General features: G+C 39.1%; 1 protein-coding gene across 2 annotated transcripts in view; it reads left to right on the forward strand.

Moving 5' to 3' along the window:
- DLC1 (DLC1 Rho GTPase activating protein) overlaps positions 1 to 19,611 on the forward strand; it is a 353,596-nt gene that overhangs the window by 54,705 nt on the left and 279,280 nt on the right. The gene's annotated exons all lie outside the window — the stretch shown is intronic.

Genomic DNA, 19,611 nt, shown 5'->3' on the forward strand with positions numbered 1-19,611 from the left:
ATGGATGGATGGATGGATGGATAGATAGATAGATAGATAGATAGATAGATAGATGATAGATAGATAGATAGATAATTCAAAACATATTATTTATTGTTTTTTTCTTGGACTAGGCAGAAAGGTTTGCTGATATAGTTCAGTGAAACAATCAGTCCAATCCAGAACAAAATTCAGACTTCATGAGCATGCTCAAAATAACTTGTTTAATTGGAAATAAAGCTATAAATGGAATAAGATACTGTATGTTGATCCATTAGTAAAAGGAAAATTAAAATTCTACTATCAGGTTCAATCTCAGTACTTCTAAGTGACAACCACAATTCAAAATTTATTTTATAGTTTGAATAAACTGAGCTGCTGCTGGAAGAGTCTTCATTGTCATCATAATTGTCCGATAGACATATATCCACTCAAGTGGCATGCCAACAAACTTAACCAGCTTGTTATTCAGTGTTTCAAATATTTTTTGAAGTCAAAAATTTAGAGTCTAGTTATTGAATTTTTTTCAGGGTACATACTGGTCTGGGCCTACAGTATATCAGGGTGAAGAACTGTGGACCCTTTCTGATGTCTGGACTTCAACTCTCAGAATTGAAGTCCACACATACCACAAAGGGACCAAAGGTTCCCCACCTCTGGTCTGAATGATCTTCAGATAAAGTTCCTTCAGTATCCTAAGATGTTCTCATCTATTCCTAGAAATGTAATGTTTTAGGAATAAAAAACAAAAAGATCGGTAGTTATCAAAATGGAGAAGTTGGTAGACAGAGCATTGTGATGTCATAATGCAAACTCCCCCCCCACCACCACCACATAATAAAAGTCGGAGATAAATGGATGCCCTCAGAAAATGCATATCCTGAATTGTCCAACAAAGAAAGAAGATCCTAAATCTGTGATGGCGAACCTATGGCACGCATGCCACGGGTGCCATGTGGAGCCATATTTGGTGGAACGCCAACCATCAGCTCATTTTTCTCCCTTCCTAAGAGCTAGGGGACGCCGTTTTTGCCCTCCCCCGGCTTTAGGAAAGCCTCTGGAGGCTGGGGAGGGTGAAATGACCACTCCTGGCCCCCCTGGAGGCTCTCCGGAAGCCGGAAATGGTTCATTTCCAAATTTCCAGTTGGTGAGTTGGGGCCATTTTTCACCCTACCCAGCCTCCTGATGCTTTCCTGAAGCCTGGGGAGGGCGAAAAACTGCCCCAACGGGTCAACTGGAAGTTCAGAAACTTCAGGAAAGGCTCCAGAGCTTGGGGGGTCATGCACGCATGCACAGTGGGTATGGAGATTGAGTGGGCATGCGTGCGCACAATAGCGCACACACGTGCAATTCTGGCACGCCATAAGAAAAAGGTTCACCATCACTGTATTAAATTATTTAAATATATGATGGGATATTCATATCTCAACCAGTCATATAGAGAAGAACGCATGATAATAAACAGTGATTTATGATAATCTGGATGTTAATATTTTTAACAACAAGAAAAATGTGTTCCTATGAGAAAAATCTCAAAATCTATGGAAAGCAGACAGGACATAATTAAGGCTATTATTTTTTTTAATGGGGAAAGAGGTCAACAGGATAAGGAACTCAACGGAAAATGTTTTGTCACTCTAGCTGATTTAATTTACATTTATGTTTTGTAGTACCCTTGTTAAATTTATTTAGATTACTATGCAATTTGTACTTGGAATTTATCCGCAAACACAGTCATAAATATTATTTCTGTCCCTTCGGAAGGCATGGAATGCTATCCCACAGACTTTGGCCATGTTTGGATAGAAGAATGATGGATTTTAAACAATCTGAAAAGAATTTAAAACAAATGCCGAACACAACACAGTTACTGATGGGATGATCTTAGACCATTACACCACCACATTTATGCAAATTTGAATTTTGACACATTTTTGTGACAGCAGGCAGTGATAAATTTTACAGGCTGCCAGTTTTGTCTAGACTGAGGACCCAAGAATCATACTACTACACTTATGCCCCAAGTCAGGAGATATTTGAGTTTCAGCTGCCTAAAATGGTAATAAATGCAGCTTTATATATGACTTTAGAAGCATATGCCAGGATTTCCTTAATTTAGATTATGGTTTTAAAATGCAGATGAATCATTCAAATTGTCTACTGTAGTTTCTCTGATTATTTCCTTCTGAATGTATGTGTGTGTGTACGTACATGTATATATTTAATCATGTATTATTTTTAACAATTCATGTAATTCTATAGTACCCATATGTGTAATCAGAGGTGGTATTCAGCCAGTTTGGAACAATTTGCCCGAACCAGTAGCAGAAATTGCGAGTGGGGCCGCCCCCGCCCTAGCTATGTGTCCTATTTAGGCACGTTTTTGAGGCCGGGCGCATACGCAGAAGGTGCATGTGTGAGCAAAGCGCATGCATGGAAAGCCAGGCACATGCACAGAAGGGATGAAGCAGGCGGGCAGACGCAGGGCGAACCATGGTAACAAAATGTGAAACCCACCGCTGTGAGTAATGAAAGTATCCATTTTAAATGAAAAGAAGGCATTTTTAGGAGCAAATTCACATGTTTTGGGGGTGTCCAACCGTGGTAACTTTAAGACTTGTAGACTTCAACTCCCTGAATTCATCACCCAGCATCAGTGGTGGGTTGCAGGAAGTACGCCCCGGTACGGGCGTACTGGAGCCTGCCGGAGCACCGAGTACCATTCCAGTACGGTGCTTTGGAGGGCCCATCTGCCCACCCAAGCTCCTTGCCTGTCTTTTAATGCCTTCGGCACTTCCGCGCACGTGCATGGCACATACAGCACCTGCGCAATGCTCCGCTGAGCAGCTGGAGCATCGCGGAGACTTGCGGAGGCATCAATGACAGGTATGACTCATGCGCGCATCGCGCACGGCAATGTGGGTGACGCCGCGTCCGTTCCAACCGTACCAGTTGGAACGGGATTCAGAACCCACCACTGCCCGGCATGGCTGGCTGGGGAATTCTGGGATTTGAAATTCACAGGTCTTAAAATTGCCAAAGTTGGACGCACCTCATATAAAATGAATATTTCTCAGTTCTTTCAGAAAACAAAGCTCGCGAATGAAGTTACATCTCTTTGTCACTAAGACCATCTTTTCCTAATCCCCTACCTGTTCCGAATATACAACACTAATCTCCTCCTCCTGCTGCCTCAATCTTTCAGGATACCTTTAGAGCAGCATTTCTTGGTAACTTTTTTTCAAGTTTTTTATTTTTTTTATTCTTTACAAAAACATCAAATCAATATGTGAACAGTGCAGCACTTGAAGGTTATACATTGTAATACAAACAAAGCTGAGCCAGTTTATCCCAATCCTTACATTCCATCTACTTATGTAGTTAATAAACACTTGTGTTCAGTTATAATCCATCATTGTTCAATTGTTCCATATTTTCTCTTTATAATATGAAAAATGTATACACAAATATTCCCCCTTCTCTTATTTCAATCATTCATTTTAACTTTTAATCATATCACCCTTTGTTGAGAAACTTTTTCTATCTTGTCTAATTTATAATCATGTCATGTACTTACCAAAAGAAAAGAAAAAAGAGAGAAAAGATAGAGGGAGAGAAAGAAGGGAAAGCAACTCTGGATAACAACAGAAAAGAAAAACATCCATCTATTATCTCTTGCCCACTTTAATGTTCTAATTGCTATGCTTTGAAGAAAGATAGGGAAAAGAAGGAACAAGTCAAAACAACAATATAAAGAAACATCACCTATCCATTATCCCTTGCTCGCTTCAATGTTTTAATTGCTATGCTTTTTTTTACTTGCCTTCCAAACTCCTCTTTTTGATCTATATATAACTTTAAGGTAGAATTTTCCAGTCAGCACCTAGGCTGAAGTCCACTTTTCTTAAAAGTTGTCAAGGTTGAAAAACACTAGCTTATAGACTAGGTGGGTACATAATTTCACCATGACCAATCTTTTGTTCTATGTAGGATTGTGAGGAGAAGAGTCACTTTTTAACATGGCATTAAAATGGCAGCCTCTATTTTACAGAATAATAACTTGCAAAAAAAAGTCTTTTTCAAACGTGGCAGAGACTGTAAGTATTCTCAACACTTCTTCTCATTCACAGTAGATGTTGTTATCACTGAAGATTTCCTTTAAATCATAGCTGACTTTAACTATCACAAGGACTTCCAGTGCAGGGATTTTCCTATCCTGCCACAAGGATTTCCCAAGTACATTTATTTTTCTCTTGGGAATTTTGTTTGAAAAAAAAATTATCTTGGGAAGTTTTCAGCAATCAGAAATTTCCAATTAATCATCAGCTAATGGAAAGGAAGAGGGGTTTTTTTCTGTCTCCAGAGCTTTAGGATACAGTATTTTAAAGGTAAAAGTAAAAAATAATAATATTCTTATAATATTTGTCCCAGCTTCTGCCAATCTTGCAGTTCGAAAGCAAATGCAAGTAGAAAAATAGGAACCACCTTTGGTGGGAAGGTAACAGCGTTCCTAATAAATGCCACCTTTGGCATTTATTCATGCCTGCCACATGACCACGGAGACATCTTTGGACAGCACTGGCTCTTTGGTTTTGAAACGGATATCAACACTGCCCCCTAGAGTTGGGAATAATTAGCACATATGAGCAAGGGGATCCTTTACCTTTACCTATGTTAATAACTGGAAGATTTCATCTAACACAGGGGTGTCCAAACTTGGGAACTTTAAGACTTGTGGACTTCAACTCCCAGAATTCCCCAGCCAGCAAGGCTGGCTGGGAAATTCTGGGAGTTGAAGTCCACAAGTCTTAAAGTTCCCAAGTTTGGACACCCCTGATCTAACAGGAACTAATTGGGCCTACACATTTTTAATGCTTCAAAATTTCTTTAGAAAATTATTGTTCTTGTGTCTTAGCTGTCAACACGTGGAACCACAGCAGTGGGAAAGGGAGTGGGCCAGCAGTACATAACTTAAGAATAGGCCATTTCCGGATTGTATCACCTTCAGTGTGGCTTGATCATTTCCAAAATTCCCAGTCAAACCTCCTCCCTGCTATTTAATGTCTGCTGTCAGATTCTGCAAATATTTTACAACGTCAAGTGGGAAACAAAAAAGACAAGCGAGAAGAAAAAAGTTCAACAAATAAAGCTGAATTAATATTTGCCTTGGGTGATTTTTTTTTCTGGATTCTCGCAGGATTTTTTTTTTCATTTTTTGTATTGACATTCCAGCTTGGTTCAATTCTCTGGTTAGGAAAGCAAAACTAAATTTAGGTGAATTGTACATGCGGGGGAAAAAAACCCCTAAGATAACAGGAATTTATTTTCATCTCTCCAGTCTTTCCTGTCCAAATTTTCTTGGCATAGGCCCATCTCAGGTCATTCTACAGTCCTACTTCCTAAGTGGCTCTAGGTATTCATATCATATTGAAGTTAGGATCTGGAGATCTAGGGAATTCAAATGCAGTACCGTATTTTTTGGAGTATAAGATGCACTGGAGTATAAGCCGCACCAAGATTTTGAAGAGGCAAATAAAAAAAAAGTTTTTGCACTCCGCAGACCTCCCAAAAATGGCCCGTTTTTCACAAAAATAGCCTGTTTTCACAAAAATGGGCCCCTTTTTTTCCAAAAAAAAAGGCATGAATAGCCTTTAAGAGGCTTGTAGAGTGCTCCTGCGGGGGACAAAAACGAGAAAAAAAACAGCCAGTTTTTCACTCATTTCTGCCCTCCCCAGCACTCAGGAGCTCTCTGCAAGCTTCCTAGAGGCTCTGCAGGCCATTTCGGTGAAGGGGTCGGGTTTTGGGAGGCCAAAAATGCTGTATTCAGTGTATAAGACACACCCAGATTTTCAGTCTGTTTTTTGAGGGAAAAGGTGCATCTTATACTCTGAAAAATACGGTATATACTAACTTGAGATGTGCTTTATATGGAAGCTAGAATCAGCCCACACATCTACCATGCCATTTGTTATGGTATCATTCTTACTACCTCACATTTCCTTTATTAAGCCTCATCTTACCTCTGCCAGTGTTTAAATAGGACTTTCCTACATTATATTCTTTTTTTAAAAGTTCTGCTGTTAAATTGTTATAATTAAATTAGAATCTCCACATGCCTGCCCTGTGGAGCCTGGCCTTCTTCAAACCTTAATATCAAGTCTCTATCTCTCCTCCTTCCTGTTTTGCTTTGAATAAAATCAATCAATCTTAGACATGTGAAGGGACATAGGACATAAACTTTAAAAGGAACTGCTGTTCACTAGACCAAAATACTCCAGCTGAAGCTTTGAAGAGCTACAGCTGTGGTGGTTACAGGTTCAGCAAGACTACATGTTAGGAAAGGAGCAGCTGTGCCATAGAATGAAAGCAACCGATTTGACTTCTCCTCATAAAGGACTTTTGAAGAAACTACTAGTTTATCTAGGACATCATATTGAGGAAGACTTCTAGGTATTCCGTCTTAAATCAGGTTTCCACAGCATAATGGGCTTAGGTTTTGGAAGACTGACCCAAACACCACCTTATTAAGACATTATTAATTAAGACTTATTAACAGTCTGTAGAGATCCTCAGTCATCCAGGTCATGGTTGTCCCAAAGGTGTTTTTTCAGCAGGCAACTGGACTTTGTTGTTTTTTGACATTTCACTTCTCATCCAAGAAGCTTCTTCAGCTCTGACAGGATAGGGTGGAAGGAATGGAAGGATTTATACTCCTTGCAGACAGCTGGCCATTTGCATCCTTTTAGAGAGTCATGAAGCACTTGAAAGTTTAACTGTGTCCTCAGGGTCACCTGAGTAATAGATCCTGTAGTCTGCATTTTTTTCCCTCTGGAAATCCATTCCTACTCCCACACCATTAAAAGGGTGTCCATCCCAAATTGCATAGCTATGGAGATTTTCAGTCATCCAGGTCATGGCTGTCCCAAAGGTTCTTTTTCTGGAGGCAACTGGACTTTTTTGTTTTTTCTTTGAAGATTTTTCACTTCTCATCCAAGAAGATTCTTCAGCTCTGACAGGATAGTGGGGAATGGAACTCTACAGACTTTTAGCTATACTATTTGGCATGAACTTTGAATGGTGTTCATCCCAAATTGAACGGGAGTAGGAATGGATTTCCAGAGAAAAATCTACGGTCCTAAATCTCTTCTGTTCAGCGCCATAATAATTTTGAATGTTTGCTGAATGAGTGACCATAACCTAAGGACTACCTTTATAATATATAGCACATATAGCAGCGATGGCAAACCTTTTTTGGCTCGCGTGCCACAAGTGGGGGGAGCGCGGGGGGGGTCATGTGCGGGCGTGCCGCACCCATAATGCAACACGCGTTCCCCCAGTGCGCATGCACGCACAACACCCCCCCCCCATTTTTACATGCTTTTTTCGCCCTCCCCAGGCTCCAGAGGCTTTATAGGAGCCTGGGGAGGGCAAAAAGAGCCTCCCCCCCCAGAGGTCCTCTGGAGGCTTCAGGGAACGTCCGGAGGCTTCCCTGAAGCCTTCGGAACGCTTAAAACCACCCTCCGAGCAAACTGGAAGTGACTTCCGGGTTGCTCGGAGGGTGGTTTTAAGCCCTCCAAAGGCTTCAGGGACCGTCCAGAGGCTTCCCTGATGCCTTCGGAGCGCTTAAAACGACCCTCCGAGCAACCCGGAAGTCACTTCCGGTTTGCTCGGAAGGTGGCTTTAAGCGTTCCGAAGGCTTCAGGGAAGCCTCCGGACGGTCCCTGAAGCCTCCGGGGGGGGGAGGCTCTTTTCGCCCTCCCCAGGCTCCCAGAAAGCCTCTGGAGACTGGGGAAGGCGAAAAATAGCTTTTAAAAAGGTGAACTCAGCTGGCCAGCATGCGCATGTGCGCTGGCCAGCTGACAGGGCAGCGCCTCGCGTGCCCTGACAAATGGCTCCGCGTGCCGCTTGTGGCACACGTGCCATAGGTTCGCCATCACGGACATATAGCAATAGCACTTAGACTTATATACCGCTTTACAGTGCTTTACAACCCTCTCTAAGTGGTTTACAGAGTCAGCATGTTGCCTCCAACAATCTAAGTCCTCATTTTACCTACCTCAGAAGGATGGAAGGCAGAGTCAATCTCATTAGTACAGTTTGACCAACATGCTCTGATAATGGAGCAAACAAATGGAAAGAATAAAACCAATAACTACAAATCAGGGGTGGGTTCCGGCAGCCACTATTATCAGTTCGCTCGTCAGTGCGCTGTGGGTGCTTTGCACACACATGCACAGTACAATAAAAATTGTTCTGCGCATGCTCAAAAGCAAAAAACAAGATGGCAGCACCTATGCCGCCACCTGGAGAACTGGTTTGTGGGCGTGACAGGCTTGGGCCACTGCCGGTTCCAGCGACCCAGGCCGCCAAACCACTACCAGTTCGGCCGAACCAGTCCAAATTGTTCGGAATCCATCACTGCTACAAATTTACTTTCCGATAACAGCAGGAAAAATTCAGCAATTCTTCAGTGAAATTGCTACTTGCACATGGAAATTATTAGATTCTTTGGTCCACAATTCGGCCCATGTTTTCTTGAGTATAAATGTGATTTTTCATGTGATTTTTATGTGATTGCTACCTAACTGCATTTATATCCCAATGTTTTCATGCACAGGGTGGATATTGCTCCTTTCCAATTCTATCAATAATATTACCACGGGATCTCCCTTAACAGGACATTAGGTGGGAGGTTAAACATTAAATATAAAAACAATTTAAAGAAAACTGTTAAAAATATTGAATTTACTTTAGAAAGGAATATATGAATTCCCTTAACAAAACATGAAGTAGGCTATACTTCATCATCTAATATTTTACTCATTCTTTAAATTTTAATTAATTTCAGTCAATCTATGACTTTTAGTTAACCTACAAGTATACCTTTGGGAGTCCTGAAAGAACAGATTAGGATAAATTATCATGGGGGGGGGGGAATCTTTTTATGTGGTTGCTAGGAGTTGAAAATGATTTGATGGCACACAATAAATCACAACTTTTTTATAGTTTTTTTTCTAGTTTTATAATAATTTTATAAACTTACTGAACCAACTTTTAACTGTTTCATTACTGTCTTTACTGGTTCTTGGTGTAGACTATTTTTTTGTTATAATTGGTCAGTTCCACACTCTTTGTTATGATTGTTACTTCATGCTGGGCAAGGACTAAAATAAAGATGTTGTGCTATAAAATATAATTTAATTCATTAATTCAGTTAAGCAGGGCTGCTGTTGGTAAAATACAGTACAACATCTGAGGGAAGCCTTTTAAAATCCAACATTATTCTCTGGTGAGATCTATTTTGAGTCACAGCTCTGACTTTTACAAGTTTTTTTCTCTCTCTCTCTCCCTCCCTCCCTCCCTCCCTCCCTCCCTCCCTCCCTTCTGGCTTTTAACCATTTCCTTCCCTTCCCTTCTCTCTTCTCCTTCCCTCTCCTTTCCCCCTCCTCACATCTTCTCTCCTCCCCCTTCCCATTTGTTCATCTATTTATTTATTTACTTACATCCTTATTTATTCCCACATCCTCAATTCCTTTCCCTTCATCCTCCCCCCAGTGATGCCTCCCATCCTGACTAATCTCCCTCAGCCTTCTCTTTCTATGTTTATTTCTCGCCCTTTCCTTCTTCCTGTCCTCCTTTGCTATGTCAAAAAGATTCCTTCACAACAAATGCAAACAAGGATGCTTTGTGGGTGATACTGTTAATCATACTGGGCATAAGGAATCTCAGATACCAACTTAAGGCAGTACTGTAATTAACACTTCAGGAAATGCTACACATTATAGCAATAGCACTTAGACTTATATACTGATTTACAGTGCTTTACTGCCCTCTCTAAGCCGTTTACGGAGTCAACATATTGCCCCTAACAATTTGGGTCCTCATTTTATCCACCTCAGAAGGATGGAAGACTGAGTCAACTTTGACTCTTAGGTACCCACTAAATAGCCTATATTCTACCTGCACTATACTCCCAATCACTGCTATTCACAATTAACAAAGTTCCCAATGATATTAATAAGAGTGAGTCAATTCCACGTTGCAACATAATCTGGGTTCTGTTCCATGATGTTCCCTTCTGTTTTTTAAACCAACTTCTGAAATTCCAGATTGGGACGCAGCTGGTTGGCAATGGGTTGGACTGGTGCTCAGTGTAGATTGTGGCTGATTGGTCATTCTTCTGATTCATGTTCTTCCCATCTGTGTTAAAGGGACACCGTAGCTCAGTGGCCACCAACCAGTGACCTGCGAGAAAATGTTGGTGAGCCACAGAAAAATTATTTCCATTTGTATATTGCACTAAATACTGTTTATCTTTTTAAAAAATCATATTAGTGGTTTGAGGGGTTTAAAATTATGAATTAATGGTCCCTGAGATCCGAAAGTTTGGTGACCCCTGCCCTAGGTGGCTTCTGCGTAGGCCAGCCTACCAATGCTGTCTTTCCTTTTAGAGATTATTCATGTCTCACTTTTGCTTTGTTTCACTTTCCAGATGTTTATACACCTCCTTACCACATTGTCCCCTTTGACATTAGCCTCTTATCATACTATCTCTTTTGACATTAGAGCAGAGCCTTTCCCCTGCCTCCTTAAGGTATCAACATTGTTTTTATGCTCCCATAATCAAATCAAAAGAGAAGGGCATGTGGTGTTTTCATCCTTCATAAGTTTACTGAAACTTTACAACAAGAAAAGGCTGATCGTTCAATTTCTATGTTGAAATTATTATTTTTTTAAAAGGGGGAGGGGGAGATTGCTTTTCAGAACTGTAACTGAAAAGTAGAAAATCGAAGAGAGTATAGCCTGATGGTGCTTTTTTCAAAAGACAACTGAGCTTTGTTTTTCCTTGAAGATATTTCGCTTCTCATCCAAGAAGCTTCTTCAGTTCTGAACGAAGGAAGCTTCTTGGATGAGAAGAGAAACATCTCCAAAGAAAAACAAAGTCCAGTGGCCTTTTGAAAAAGCACCTTTGGGACAACATGACCTGGATGACTGGATGAGATGATAATGAGAATCTCCATAGATAAAGAGAGCATCCTTCATCGAATCTGAACAAAACTGGAAAAAATGGTGAGAATGTAAAGACTGAAGGAAACTTGAACTTGTACAAGTGAGGACAGTTCATTCACTTAACTGATCATCAGTGTATCAACAACAGCACATGACAAAACAGATGCCCAGGCAGTGACCACTGGAAGAAAGGGATATGCCAGGCTATCGATATGTAGGCCCAGATCAATTAGATGTGTAATTCATAGATTGTATTACTAATAGATGGGTACATTTCTTTTGAGGATTAAACATCAGAAAAACAGAAAATTAAAGCTGGAAAACACATGTGGAAAGTACATTTGCAAAGGGTTAGGAGAGGGAGGAAGAAAATAACGTCTATTTTTGCATCTCAAGGGTGAGTGGCTCATACTGATAATGGGCCAAGCAAAAAATTTCCCAATGTCTGAATTTACCCTTATTGAGCTCAGCCTGTTGAAATATGTCTGATATTGCAGAAATCATAACTATGTTCATTTAAAACTGAATCCTAGCTAAGCAACAGCCCTTGGCTGACCACATGCAACAGTAGGATGCCCCATATCAACGTAACACAGAATAGTACATATTTGTTACTCTTTAAACTCTTTCTATTAGTTGTGAAGAATATCATATATTTCAGGACCCAAATTTTACAGAATTCAGGAGCAAGACATGCCTCCAGAATCAGGTTTCTTTATCAAATTCAAAGGATTGCTCATTAAACACACAAGTTGCCTTTTTTATTACCATTGGCAGCCTTCACATAGATCAGAGGGGAAAACATTCTGTAATACAGGAAGATAAAGATCTTTAAATTCTCATTGCAAATGTTGAATTGTGACTGTAATAAACTTCACAATACCCGATTAAAGATGAAGCATCTAATTATAAACACAAAATTTTAGCTTTAGTTTTTCTCACTTCCAGGTCTGGACTTCAAAAATCTAGATAACTATGGAGTGGGCATTTGCTATATTGTTATTGACACACCCACACACACAAAATCTATTGTTGGAAGTTCAAAATGCCAAATACTAAGTTATGGTGATTCTATATTCACATACAAAATAGAATTGACCTTGATCTCAAATTGTTGTGTACTGTTAATGCTAAGAATACTATAATATTCCAAGGAGTCTTTGAACAAATTCAGTGGCATGCATTTTTAGTTTTTAGTTCTTAAAGTACAAGGGAAAATAATTTGTGGTGAGAACAATGATTGAATTTATTTGGCTGGAATAAAAAACAAGACTCTGTAGGTGAAAGGACAATTGATTTTGGCTCATTCAATCATTTCCTGTGAAAGTTAAAAATAAGTTTTGCTGGGGGAAAATATGGCATTTGCCCTTTAAGAAAAATGCTTTACAATATTGTAAGAGCAATTACACACTATTACAATTTCTTTGCCATGTGTATAGATTTTCCCATGTTTCCATCTCAATAACACAACTAAACTAGGAAAATATTTTTCAGATATAAGCTTTCCAGTAGTACGCTAGAATTGTGATTTTTGCATCGACTTCTGATTTCCAAGTGGGAAGCACCAACAGTTTCGTTGTTTCGTTGTCGGGAAATAGCCTCCAGTGATGTCATCTCATATTGTGAAAGCAAAGACTGCTGTGAACTTGATTCAGAGCTCTTAGGAACAATATGCAAAAGGAAATTAGCATTTTTCCCCAGTTATCACTGAAGTATTTACTTACAGTCACCACAAAGGTTCCTTTCTGGAAAAAAAAATACTTTAGCCAATGCTTTAAAGTGAATAAACTTCATTACATTTTAGTGCTGTTTAGTGTTCCTGCATCCAGGAAAAAGGGAGAAAAAGCTTGAAATCTGATCATGGAGGCAGAATTTATTTTTTAGAAACACTATCTGTATACAGTTGTATGTAATCACACCTGTCCCGTTTGTTATAGTTCACACCAGACAACAGAAACCAACTGGGATTAAACTGACAATTAAATATAAATTCCATGCAGCTAAGCATTTATGACATTGAAAGATAAATGTTCCTTGCACCATATATCATGTTTCTGTGTTTTCATAAATTTCTTATAAAAGGTAAGAAATTCAACAAGACTGGGTAGGAATATTTAGCACAACTTGATTAAACCACAACAATCCAGATAATTTTTAAATATGTCTGATATTGCAGAAAGGGTTTCTGATGACAGGATTCTTGCAGCCTAAACTAAAACTAAAATATCACATTTATGTTCTTGAATAAGGAATTGGAACAAGAATTGATGGCATGAATATGTTCAAAAAGAAGTGGAAATGCCGTAGCTCAGTAGTTTAAATCACCCTATCCTCAAATAATTTATCCATCTATGGTAGTATATACAGGTGTTACTATCATCATCGTCTTCTTCTTCATTTAACAACCCCATAATCCCTTGTGAAGTGTAGTCTGGGCAACTGAATGGAGTTAGCAGAGTGTTTCAATGGCCAGATGTTCTTCCTGTTGCCAATGCAGAGTTTTGTTCAGCAGATATATTCTCAGTGTGCCCAGAGAGAGAAATATCTGCCTCTACCTAGGATTGAACTCACAGCCTCATGATTGGGAGATGACAGCTCCATCTCTAGGCCACTGCGCCACTCTCATATACAGATCTTACTATCCTACCATAATAATATCTTAAGAAATAATAGAAATAGTATAGAGTTAGTGTTAGATATTCACACTATCTACTATGGTTTCCACCAAGGTCCTCTGTTCAGGCGGGAACAGAGATTGAATCCTATTGGTTAAGAGGTCTGACAGCTCACTATAAAAGGGCTGCTGTCAGACCAAGCAGTTGCTGGATTGTACATACTGTTCTCTGTTAATAAAGAGCTGTTGTTACCACAAGCCTGTCTCTGCCTTCTCAATACCCATTCTAACAGTTAGCCTTTACAGAGAGAAGGAAGATCTGTTACCCTGAACACAGACAGATAAACAGGGCTTAAAAAGTGGTTTACAAAAACACAGGTAATCCCTTAATTCACATGAAAATAAAAAAGGGAGGACAGGAAACACATTCAAACTTGCAAGCCATTCCAATAAGAATAATTTTCGGCATACACAACATGTTTCTTGATCTGGTCTACCTTGTGGGTGCTGATAAGAAAGAACTTTGGAAATGATTGTAGAAACTCAAGGTACATTTAGAGATATCTTTCATTATCCTTCATTTTTCCTTAAGTTCTCTCCTTGGATCCTCACTTCATCATCTTTGTACCAATGTATTCCGCTGGATAATGATTATTTATATAACAGCATTGCATCTGCAATTTTTCAACTCACATCTTTAAAGTCAAGCGAAAGGTTGACAATCTACTGTTTTAGCAGCATCTTGCAGAAAGAATAACTGAGTTTTATAAAATCTTTGATAAATCACCACTATCCTATAGGCCAGGGGTGTCCAAACTTGGGAACTTTAAGACTTGTGGACTTCAACTCCCAGAATTCCCCAGCCTGGGGAATTCTGGGAGTTGAAGTCCACAAGTCTTAAAGTTCCCAAGTTTGGATACCCCTGCTATAGGCTAAGTAGGGAGACCCTAATTATACTAGCAGTCTGAGAACAAGATGAACAATGTCTTAACATTGGGTAACTTCACAAGGTCAGAAAAGTCCTAGTGATTCCTATTCATTTATAGTAAATCAGCAGGTGATATGAAAGTTGACTTGTGGATTATTTAGAATAAATAAACCTATTTGGAATTTAAATAAACCTATTAAGCAGGTGGATTTTGACAAGAAATTACTTGTTAGCCTTTCTTAACTTGTAAAATTAAGACAATACAAAACTCCCAGTTTCATCTTTGAAAGAGGAAAAAAAAACACTTTTCTGTTTTAAAATTTAAAATATGGAATTTATTCCCTTAAAAAAATTAAAAATTTAGTAGGAATAGAAATATATTTACTTTACCCACTACAAACTCAGAGAGCTACAAATGTTCTCCTTTATTGTTATTTCACCCACCATACAGTGTGATGTAATACTCAGGTAACAAAGCTCCTGGCAAAATATTTGCTGAGTATCCTATCAAAGTCACTTTGAAAATAATATGCATAAACAATTTTCAGGGGTTTGGGCTTATGTTTTTTGTTCTTTCATTCTCGTGTTACTAATACAATGGCAGGAACCCCAGATCTGAGTTCTTGCTCCCTGAGAAATGTACATTATACTAGCATATCATCTCTTTGAACTTCTTTGTCGACATCTGTAGGCTGCAGACTGAGCTGGATAAGATAAAAAGTCTCATTCTTATTGTTCTCCATGCATTTCCCCCCTCCCCCAAAACCGAGTGAAAGTAAAATACGTCCAGTATCACAAGCTATATTGTATACCTTGGTTATTTTTTTTTTCAGATGGAGTCCCAAGACAGTATAATTACATAGCTACATTTAAAAATGTTAGTTACCATAAGGAGTAAGAGGCTCAAGAACTTTAAGATATAATTCTACTTTGTGATTTTGGGCCCTATAATAGACCTAGAGCTGGAATGACTTCAAAATCTTGATGTATTCCTCCTCTTTGTAAACACACATGATGATACCATGTCATTACCAATTCACATCATTATGTGTCAGCAATGTGGTACCTAGTATAGTACTATAAGATCACACCATGACTTTAAGTAAAATCAGACTTGACAGTACATCCTTTTGTTGAGGATTTCATTCCCATAGACCTTATACAAAAGAGTTTAAAGAGTGATTAAAAATAGAATAGAATAGCAGAGTTGGAAGGGACCTTGGAGGTCTTCTAGTCCAACCCCCTGCTTAGGCAGGAAACCCTACACGACTTCAGACAAATGGTTATCCAACATCTTCTTAAAAACTTCCAGTGTTGGAGTATTTACAGTTTCTGGAGGCAAGTTGTTCCGTTGATTAATTGTTCTAACGTCACGAATTTCTCCTCATTTCTAAGTTGCTTCTCTCTTTGATTAGTTTCCACCCATTGCTTCTTGTCCTGCCCTCAGGTGCTTTGGAGAATAGCTTTGCTCCCTCTTCTTTGTGGCAGCCCCTGAGATATTGGAAGACTGCTATCATGTCTCCCCTAGTCCTTCTTTCTCTTAAACTAGACATACCCAGTTCCTGCAACCGTTCTTCATATGTTTTAGCCTCCCATTCCCTGTTCATCTTTGTTGCTCTTCTCTGCACTCTTTCTAGAGTCTCCACATCTTTTTTACATGATGGCGACCAAAACTGAATGCAGTTTGGTGAGACAACAAAAGGCTAGAAAAGGCGTAGAGCATTCCTTTCAGAAGTCTGCTATGTTTACAGAACATTTTGAAAGTATGGCTTAAGTACCTGATGAGTTCATGCATAAGAACAACATATAGTCCAAAGGTTGCAGAAAGAATTTATTTATCGCTTAGAGAATGTGAAAAGCAAATGTAACTAATTGTTCTGTAATCTACGTACTACTAAAGCTGGTGTTGTCCTGACCTTTAACTGGGAGTAAGAGCGCATCGTAGGACAGCCATTTTTGTACTGGAGTACCTTAAATGGGCTAACTGACAGAATGCATCCAAAATCTGGGACTCATGACTCAGGAGGAAATGGGATTTAGGAAAGTTGTAGTTGCTTCAGTGCTACTGGCTGTTGCTGCAGTCAATGTAAGCCTCGTGTTCTACGTTACTGACAGCTTAAATAATAAATATACAGAAAAGCAGAGTTGGAGGTCTTCTAGTCCAACTCCCTGCTCAAGCAGGAGACATTTGAGAGAAATGTCCAATCTCTTTTTAAAAGCCTCCAGGGATGGAGCAACCCACAACTTCTGAAGGCAAGTTATTCCACTGGTTTATTGTTCTTACTTTCAGGAAAGTTCACCTTAGTTCTAGTTTGCTTCTCTCTTTGATTAGTTTCCATTTATTGCTTCCTGTCCTTAAGTCAGTGGAACAACATGCCTCCAGAAGTTGTGGATGCTCCAACACTGGGAGTTTTTAAGAAGATGTTGGATAATCATTTGTCTGAAGTGGTGTAGGGTTTCCTGCCTAAGCAGGGGGTTGGACTAGAAGACCTCCGAGGTCCCTTCCAACTCTGTTGTTCTATTCTATTCTAATATTCAATTTTGGCAGACTATTCTTACCTGCCTTCACCTCTAAATTATTCTGTACAAATCCCATTATTTGCTTTCTGTCATGTGCCTCCTGCTGAGTTTGTTTCTTTGTATTCACAGCTTTTCCTCTGCCCTAAATAGCAAAACGGTCCTGAATCTATGGGAAAATTACTAGTAGCTAGTCTGGGAGAATTTATTTTATAAAGCCGGGGGAGGGAGAGAAGAAGTTTAAATTTCATGTGAATAAACTGCTCTTCAGTTCCAGGGGCTCCTGCAAGTAGACTGTCTCAATTAAATTATACTGCAGTGGAATTTGCTAAGCAGAAAGCTAATCCATGGGTCCTTTAAGGAAAAACGATCCAGTAATTAGCTCTCAAAGGACTCAGCTTGTTATTTTACAAGTGAGAAGAAAGCACAGATGAGAATTTATTTATTGATCTAACTATCTGATAAATCAAGGAAGAGAGCAGAGCGATGGAATCTTTTTGAATAGACCACCTCCTGCTCCAGATGAGGTCAACACCCCCACTCAATTTCCTGTCCCAGAATATGGAGAAAGTCTGGTAAACATAAAGCTGAACAGGATTTAAAAGTCTCCAGAGAGGGTTTGTGGAAGTGGGTGGCATTTGAAGGAATGGATCTTTTGTTAAGTAGAGTTCTTAGGGAGGGAGGGAGGGAGAGGAGAGGAGAGCAAAAGAAAGAAAAAAAGGGAAGAATACACAAAGATGGACTGTATTTACCATACGGATTTAAAGTTTGGCTGTACAGGAAGTCAGGAGAGCAATCGCTTCTAACCCCATGCTTGGCACCTCCCTTTCGTGTAAGAAATGCGCTGTTAAATTAGCATCCAACTTCCAAATCAAGGCAGTGAGATTCCAGGTCTCTCCGCAGTGCATTTTCCATGTAGGGCATTCTGTGAATAGAGTTCTTGTGTTGAAGAAAGATTATTCTGTTTTGGTGTAATATTTACATCATCTATATATGTTCTAGCCATTGCTGCATTATAGCAGGATATATAATATTGTTGTGGATTATATTAAAAACTTGTGTGTGTGTGTATTTATATGTGTGTGTGTGTGTGTGTATGTATGTATGTATGTATGTATGTATGTGTATATATGTATGTGTGTGTGTGTGTGTGTGTGTGTATATATATATATATATAGATATATATATATAGATATATATATATAGATATATAGATATACCTTTAAATGGCTTTTACTGTCATGCCGTAAAATGGCTTCTACTGTACAGCACAGTGGAGTTTCACGGTAAAGGATTCATAGTACTCCACAAGGGGGTTCCCTCTGGTAAGGGGGAAAATCCAACATTAGAAATTATGTTTGGTTCGGACATTTTCCCCCTGTAAATAAATATCTGGTTATCAGCTAGTATTATGTTTATGTATAAGTACATGTATAAGTATATGTATATGTTACATTACATTATGTTATGTTATATTATATTATATTGCAGAGCTCATAATCTTTCTGTGGATTACATTATAATCAAGCATTATAATCTTGATGTGGAAACCTCCAATTCTGGAAGTTTTTAAGAAGAGATTGGACAACTATTGTTGCGAATGGTGTAGGGTTTCCTGCTTGAGCAGAAGGTTGGACTGGAATACATCCACAGTCCTTTCCAATTTTGTTATTCTGTTATTCTGATTGGGACCCTCAGAGGAAGGTTGGAGGGTATGATCCTCTAGCAACTGGCAGCCCCACAAAGATTGTGTGAGAAGGGCTAAATTCTTTGGGATTTTGAAATCATGGTTGTAGGAGAAAGTTTCCAGCTTCCAAAAATCAAAATAGTTAGAAAATCTTTCTGGAGCTTTAATTCCTCCATTTGAGTCTTCTGTTTCTTTATTATGAAAAGTGATGTCACTTATTTTATGAGAGGGAGGGTATTAATGCATCATCACGCTTCCAATCAGAATAAAGACTGTAGTACAGGAAGTGCATTCAAAGTGATTTTTTATAGGATAAAGACTAGTCTGCACGTTTTAATAAGACTTCTGAACTATGACTGTCATTGTCAGGAAGCGGGCTCAACATTTCAGTTCAGTATGTGTCTCTTATTCTCACTCGATAATTAAAAAGTCTTCTAATGACACAGCATGAAGATACATTTCTAATTATTCGATCAGACCTTCAGATGACGACTCAGGGCCCTCAGAAACCATGAAAATAATTGGGCTGGCTTATCCTAACTCATAAACTTGTTGTGGAGACAAAAGGAGAGGTTCCTTGGGTGTAACAATGGAATTGTTGTGATCGATCATGTGTCTTATCTTGGCACAGAGTCAAGCGTGAAGGACAGTGTAAAAATGGCAGAAAAGGCTTTGATCCTCTTAACACATCAAAACCAGAAAGCAAAGTTTGCCAGAAAACTTAATCTTCAGAGAAATGAAAGCTTTTCCACTGGACTGAGTGAGTTATAGTATGTGTGGGAACCACGATTAAATGATACAGCACTTGTCTGTTTTATAAAATCACAGGTTTAATCACTGGCACTAAGAGATCAGTTATGCCACTGGTGGGCACCA

The sequence above is a fragment of the Natrix helvetica genome, assembly GCF_964273705.1.
Source record: "Natrix helvetica genome assembly, chromosome: 7".
Lineage (NCBI taxonomy): Eukaryota > Metazoa > Chordata > Lepidosauria > Squamata > Natricidae > Natrix > Natrix helvetica.